This window comes from Schistocerca piceifrons, unplaced genomic scaffold, assembly GCF_021461385.2.
Source record: "Schistocerca piceifrons isolate TAMUIC-IGC-003096 unplaced genomic scaffold, iqSchPice1.1 HiC_scaffold_393, whole genome shotgun sequence".
NCBI lineage: Eukaryota > Metazoa > Arthropoda > Insecta > Orthoptera > Acrididae > Schistocerca > Schistocerca piceifrons.
This window is the reverse complement of record NW_025728618.1, coordinates 105,001-112,500: the sequence shown is the minus strand read 5'-3', so window position 1 is coordinate 112,500 and position 7,500 is coordinate 105,001.

Sequence of the window (7,500 nt, the reverse complement as noted above, 5' to 3'; positions counted from 1 at the left end):
CTGATTCCTTCAGTGTAGCGCGCGTGCGGCCCAGAACATCTAAGGGCATCACAGACCTGTTATTGCTCAATCTCGTGCGGCTAGAAGCCGCCTGTCCCTCTAAGAAGAAAAGTAATCGCTGACAGCACGAAGGATGTCACGCGACTAGTTAGCAGGCTAGAGTCTCGTTCGTTATCGGAATTAACCAGACAAATCGCTCCACCAACTAAGAACGGCCATGCACCACCACCCACCGAATCAAGAAAGAGCTATCAATCTGTCAATCCTTCCGGTGTCCGGGCCTGGTGAGGTTTCCCGTGTTGAGTCAAATTAAGCCGCAGGCTCCACTCCTGGTGGTGCCCTTCCGTCAATTCCTTTAAGTTTCAGCTTTGCAACCATACTTCCCCCGGAACCCAAAAGCTTTGGTTTCCCGGAGGCTGCCCGCCGAGTCATCGGAGGAACTGCGGCGGATCGCTGGCTGGCATCGTTTATGGTTAGAACTAGGGCGGTATCTGATCGCCTTCGAACCTCTAACTTTCGTTCTTGATTAATGAAAACATACTTGGCAAATGCTTTCGCTTCTGTTCGTCTTGCGACGATCCAAGAATTTCACCTCTAACGTCGCAATACGAATGCCCCCGCCTGTCCCTATTAATCATTACCTCGGGTTCCGAAAACCAACAAAATAGAACCGAGGTCCTATTCCATTATTCCATGCACACAGTATTCAGGCGGGCTTGCCTGCTTTAAGCACTCTAATTTGTTCAAAGTAAACGTGCCGGCCCACCGAGACACTCAATAAAGAGCACCCTGGTAGGATTTCAACGGGGTCCGCCTCGGGACGCACGAGCACGCACGGGGCGGTCGCACGCCTTCGGCTCGCCCCACCGGCAGGACGTCCCACGATACATGCCAGTTAAACACCGACGGGCGGTGAACCAACAGCGTGGGACACAAATCCAACTACGAGCTTTTTAACCGCAACAACTTTAATATACGCTATTGGAGCTGGAATTACCGCGGCTGCTGGCACCAGACTTGCCCTCCAATAGATACTCGTTAAAGGATTTAAAGTGTACTCATTCCGATTACGGGGCCTCGGATGAGTCCCGTATCGTTATTTTTCGTCACTACCTCCCCGTGCCGGGAGTGGGTAATTTGCGCGCCTGCTGCCTTCCTTGGATGTGGTAGCCGTTTCTCAGGCTCCCTCTCCGGAATCGAACCCTGATTCCCCGTTACCCGTTACAACCATGGTAGGCGCAGAACCTACCATCGACAGTTGATAAGGCAGACATTTGAAAGATGCGTCGCCGGTACGAGGACCGTGCGATCAGCCCAAAGTTATTCAGAGTCACCAAGGCAAACGGACCGGACGAGCCGACCGATTGGTTTTGATCTAATAAAAGCGTCCCTTCCATCTCTGGTCGGGACTCTGTTTTTTTTTTTTTTTTTTTTTTTTTTTTTTTTTTTTTTTTTTTTTTTTTTTTAAAAAAAAAAAAAAAAAAAAAAAATCTTTATTCTCAATATTCTTATATCATACAAACAACCCACCACCTTATACAATTAGTGGGTCCTATTTGATACATTTGTATTTTATATTAGTACTACAGCTAACACAATTTGTTACTTTTCTGTTGCTCACACTATGGGCACTTCTGTCTATTTTCCTACATTGTTATATTCTACTTATGCTAAGCTACTTCTACCTGCAGCGTTTACATTTGTGCCAGAATAGTATAAACCTACATTGTTGGCCTTGTTCACCGAGCTAATCCCGGTGAACGTGCCCCTGGCACCAGGCTGGCCGGAGTTTCAATACGCTGCAGTACTATACTAATGGTTTCTATCCTAGCTTATCCTACGTCTACTCTATCTTAACCTAGTGTCGAAGTTGGTGAGTGTCTCAATCGGTAGTTGGGCGCACCCTACCTCCTAATCCCAGGCATGGCGGATTCCAGCCGTAAAGCGGCTGGCCAGGTCCTCGCCTCGGCGGAACAGGTTAGAATGCGCAGAGTCTAATTTGGGAATAGTTAGGTCTTAATTGTTGTTCCTTAAATAGTCCCTTATCACTTTGAGTGATATTTCGTTAGATAATTTATTCAAGATTGTAAAGTGGTCCTCATGCCTGAGCAGGTGATACGTGTCGTGATTTGGTAATTGCTGACGAAGTTGCGCGGCTACATCGTCGAAGAGGTGGCACTCATACACCACGTGTTCCGGGGTGCCTGGTGTGGCCCCACAGTCACACGCTGGTGTCGCCTGTTTCCCAAACCGGCATAGATATGCCGGGTAGGGTCCATGACCTGTGAGGAAGTGCAGCAGTCCTCGTGATGGTGTGAAGTGCTTTAGTTGTAACCTTTCCCTAATATTGGGCAGCAGTTCATGTGTTCGCCGACCGGTTTCCTCTTTATCCCATTGTTCTTGCCAAAGTTCTTCCCCCCTTCGTTTGATTTCAATTTTGTTCCCCACGTATATCCCCATCAATTCAACTACTTTGTCCCTGTTTCCCTTTTTTATCCAGTACCATGCTGCCTGCTCCCGGATTTTAATGTCGAGCGGGCAGAGCCCCATCAGTACTGTTAGGGCTCCTCCAGGTGTAGTTCTGTATGCTCCCACTGATCTTAGTAACATGCTCCGCTGCACTCTTCTCACAGCCATGGCAGGCATAACCCTCGTGAGTCTGTGGGCCCAGATTCCTGATCCATATCCTACAATTGAAGTCAATATGCTATTATGATATAATTTGATTAGTTCTGGTGGTAGGTGAAATCGCTTGTGTCCAATTGCAATGAGATGATTTAATGTTTCCAAGGATTTTTGTGTAACGGTATCTATGTGTGATGTATATGTCCACCTCTCATCGACGACTACGCCCAGGTATCGCGCTTCATGGCGTCGAAGAACTGGTGAGCCGTCTATCCTCACAGTTGGATTTCTAACTAGTTGTCCTTTTAAGAGTAGATATGTAGATTTTGTTGGAGAAATCTTCATTTTGGACAGGTGGCACCATGTACTTAGGATTGTTATAGCCCTTTCAATTTTCGGCTCTAAGTCTTCGCGGCTACGGCCACCAACCAGCAGGAGGAGGTCGTCCGCGTAGGCTATGCCCTCTAGCACATCGTCGCTGTTCTGAAGGTTGTCCAAAAGAGGTTCCATATTAACATCCCAAAAGAGTGGCCCCAGGACTGACCCCTGTGGACACCCCTTGGTGATCTTTTTGCTTACTCTTCCGCTAGGGGACGATAGCCAGACCTCCCTATTCTCACAATAGCTCCTGAGACAGCCATATAGCGACGCAGGGCACTCCTTCTCTCGCAATCGAGAGAAGAGCGAGGGCCACCACAGGCTGTCAAAGGCGCCACTGATATCCACCATGATGCCGACCACGTATTTGTGCGGGGTAGAGGCGCAGACCTCAGCAGCCAGGGCGATGGCGTCAGACGCCGATCTCCCTGTCCTGAAACCGAATTGTCTGTTACTCATCCCGCACAACACTCGATGTGCTGCCAGTCTGTCTGCCAGCAACCTCTCAAAAAGTTTCCCCAGTGTGTCTAATAGACATATGGGCCTGTAGGATTTGGGTTCTCGTGGATCTTTGTCTCGACTTTTCTTGATTATTACAACTGTAGCCCTTTTCCATATTTGGGGGAATTTCCCGAGCCGCAGACACTCGTTGTACAACTTTGTGAGAGGTGCCACCAATTGGGGAGCCAGGAATTGCACCACCTCCGCGGTGATGCCGTCTGGGCCTGGAGCCTTGCCTCTTTTAAGGGCTTTTATTTGTGTAGCTACTTCTTCCTCGGAGAAGGGATATACCATATTGTTGTTTCGGTATTCCTCTAGATCTTGTCTCCGAATCTGCTGCTGTGCCTCGGGACTCTGTTTGCATGTATTAGCTCTAGAATTACCACAGTTATCCAAGTAACGTGGGTACGATCTAAGGAACCATAACTGATTTAATGAGCCATTCGCGGTTTCACCTTAATGCGGCTTGTACTGAGACATGCATGGCTTAATCTTTGAGACAAGCATATGACTACTGGCAGGATCAACCAGGGAGCTGCGTCAACTAGAGCTGAGCAGCCGGCCGCCCGGGAGTGTGTCCCGGGGGCCCGCGCGAACACGCAAGCGTCCGCTCAATCATTCTGCAAACAGGAGGAGGCTGAGCTCCCCTGCACAATACACCTCGAAACCCTCTCAGGTCCCGGCGGCGCGCAGCGCCGTCCCAAGTACTTGGTCGGGTTCGAGAGAGGCGCAATCGCCCGGAGTTAGGCGAGTAGACGCTTTCGGTGCGACCACCCGTGCTCCCAACTGAGCTTGCCGCTGCCGACAGAGGCCCGGGAGCGTGCTGTCGTGGCATTGCCGGCGGGAGACAACACGCGCCACCTACGGTGACCGGCAGCTCCAACGCCAGCGCCACAGAAGGACAAAAGCCCCACTTGGGTGCCGAAGCGAACTCTCCCAGCACAGCGCACGCGCCAACACATCCGTACAGCTGCGATACAAACCACCAGCGAGAACCGCTGGGGCGACCGAGCAGCAGACGGCGTCGCGGCGCCGAGCGCCGGGCGGCAGCGCATCCTCAACGCACACAGTCCTCAATCGGACCAGCACACTGAAGATGTCCACCGCGCTTCGCACCGGGCCCGCGAGGACCTACTTTGGCCGCACGGCGCCGCGCGCAGGGTGCGCCGGCGCGCAGCTGCGACGCCTGCCGCGTCCGTCGGCCGGCGCGCCTGCCACTGGCCGCCCCCACCAGCCGGCTGTAGCGCGTGCGCCCACGCACCGCGCGGCCAGCACGCCGGGAGGCGCCCCCTCACCGGCCGGGGACGGTCCCACCCAGCCACCGCCGCGTATCGCTTCACACCCAGATGCCGTTCAGTTTCGTCGGCATGGTGGGTATCGCTGGAACAACCGGTTAGTACCTCAACCTATCGTCGCCATCACCGATTCACCCCTAGCGAGAACAACCGCACCACAACAGGTTACCATTTGTTCATTTGCGTAACTTCACCAGAAAACGCAGGCGTCCATCGCCATTTGCAACTTCCACGATTATTGCATGCCTGTGTCAGGTGTCACGCCACACTACGTCTGCCCACATACACGCAACAAAATGTGCACGCCTAGACAATACGTGGAAGGTGGCCCCCGTACGTATGCGATGTCCATTGCTCGAACGACTGTCAACCGGCCTCTGTAGCATGTCGCAGATATGGAACGCGGTGCACCATGCCATCACGGTGTGTGAGGAGAGACGACTAGGTCCGAATACATCAACAGACAGCTCATGCTGATCGCCATCCACGGCGTCCGTTCCTCCCACACGTCTCTATGGCGTACCACACTGCAATCCAGCTCTCATAGGGAGACGACACGTAGCTGCGTGCACAATATTTGCACTGTATGGTCCGCCGTTTTTGGGCGCAGTCGTTGTACGGTCACACATGTGCCACGATGTATCATTCAGTACATAAGGACGAATGTGCAGTACAGATTGTGGTTTACGCGTACGACATTAGCGGACAGTTGACACAGGCCGCACCACAACGTAGCCTGAGTACGTCGCATGCGGAGGGCATTGAACATGCAAAGTTCTCACCAACCAGCTTGCGAAGGCAGGGGGCAAGGTGGGGACGTGGGGAGGGGCGGCATGTACGTCCTGCTGCCATCCACATTACAGTGTACAGCAGGAGCATGTGGAAAGTGAGCAAGACTTGCAAGGTGTTTAACATGAAGCGATACACAGGGGAGCGGGGAGTGCGAGTAGCGAACTATATTGCGAGGGTTGCGGGTGGGCAACACTACACTAATTGAACGAGTCGTATAACAATTACAGAGCAGGTTTAGGCGACAACGTGGGTTACGTTAGGCGACAACGTGGGTTAGGTTAAGGCACGACGTGGGTTAGGTTAAGGCACGACATGGGTTAGGTTAAGGCACGACATGGGTTAGGTTAAGGCACAACATGGGTTAGGTTAAGGCACAACATGGGTTAGGTTAAGGCACAACATGGGTTAGGTTAAGGCACAACATGGGTTAGGTTAAGGCACAACATGGGTTAGGTTAAGGCACAACATGGGTTAGGTTAAGGCACAACATGGGTTAGGTTAAGGCACAACATGGGTTAGGTTAAGGCACAACATGGGTTAGGTTAAGGCACAACATGGGTTAGGTTAAGGCACAACATAGGTTAGGTTAAGGCACAACATAGGTTAGGTTAAGGCACAACATGGGTTAGGTTAAGGCACAACATGGGTTAGGTTAAGGCACAACATGGGTTAGGTTAAGGCACAACATGGGTTAGGTTAAGGCACAACATGGGTTAGGTTAAGGCACAACATGGGTTAGGTTAAGGCACAACATGGGTTAGGTTAAGGCACAACATGGGTTAGGTTAAGGCACAACATGGGTTAGGTTAAGGCACAACATGGGTTAGGTTAAGGCACAACATGGGTTAGGTTAAGGCACAACATGGGTTAGGTTAAGGCACAACATGGGTTAGGTTAAGGCACAACATGGGTTAGGTTAAGGCACAACATGGGTTAGGTTAAGGCACAACATGGGTTAGGTTAAGGCACAACATGGGTTAGGTTAAGGCACAACATGGGTTAGGTTAAGGCACAACATGGGTTAGGTTAAGGCACAACATGGGTTAGGTTAAGGCACAACATGGGTTAGGTTAAGGCACAACATGGGTTAGGTTAAGGCACAACATGGGTTAGGTTAAGGCACAACATGGGTTAGGTTAAGGCACAACATGGGTTAGGTTAAGGCACAACATGGGTTAGGTTAAGGCACAACATGGGTTAGGTTAAGGCACAACATGGGTTAGGTTAAGGCACAACATGGGTTAGGTTAAGGCACAACATAGGTTAGGTTAAGGCACAACATAGGTTAGGTTAAGGCACAACATAGGTTAGGTTAAGGTACAACATAGGTTAGGTTAAGGTACAACATAGGTTAGGTTAAGGTACAACATAGGTTAGGTTAGGTTAGGTTACACGTTGTTGTAAGGAAAGGTGTAGGGGGGGGCGGGGGCGGCAGGTTCGTTGATAGTGATTATAGTAAGTGAATGCTTGTGACATGATCAGATTTGTCACGTCAGGATGCACCTTTGGCTTATTAGAGGCGGCGCTCCAATTCTATGCTTGTGTCAGACCTGTGTCTTTGACTCATGTCATTGTTTGTGCGCTGTGACAGGAGGTACTATTGTGATGTTGGGTGCACCGTTGTATAGGACATGTGTGGGTGTTGGTGCCTGATCTGCGCAATGGTGGATGTCGAAAGGGTGGGATATTGTATTTTCCGCATGGACCTCCTGGTCTGGTTGTGATAGTGTGGATTGTGTAATGTGGCGGAGAGGATGCACTGGATGTTGTTCCATGCTGGTGCTTACATATTGTATGTGCGCCCGTTAGAAGCAGAGAGTGGTGCGTGATCAGAGTGGCTGGCTGACGTGTGGTTCCCATTGTGGGCAGACTCTTTCAGCATGTATACGGACAGTTGTATATATATTCT